The following is a 219-nucleotide window of genomic DNA, read 5'->3' as shown; positions in this document are numbered from 1 at the left end:
CGTTAATAAATAAAATCGAGTAGCCAGAATGTGGTTAGTTGCCAGTTATAATTTTTTTTTTCGTGATTATATATTCCAAACCCCCAGCGTTGTCATTTTAGCAATTTTCTCGTTAGATTTAGAGTTTTCGCATTATGATATAGCGAGTTTTTTTTTTTTTTAGCAATATTTAGCTTTTTTCCCCAAGAAGACGAGGAACTTTAACAATTACGTCTAGCG

Source organism: Penaeus monodon, chromosome 30, assembly GCF_015228065.2.
Source record: "Penaeus monodon isolate SGIC_2016 chromosome 30, NSTDA_Pmon_1, whole genome shotgun sequence".
In the NCBI taxonomy this organism is placed as follows: domain Eukaryota; kingdom Metazoa; phylum Arthropoda; class Malacostraca; order Decapoda; family Penaeidae; genus Penaeus; species Penaeus monodon.
The sequence above is the reverse complement of the archived record's forward strand: the minus strand, read 5'-3'. Positions refer to the sequence as shown.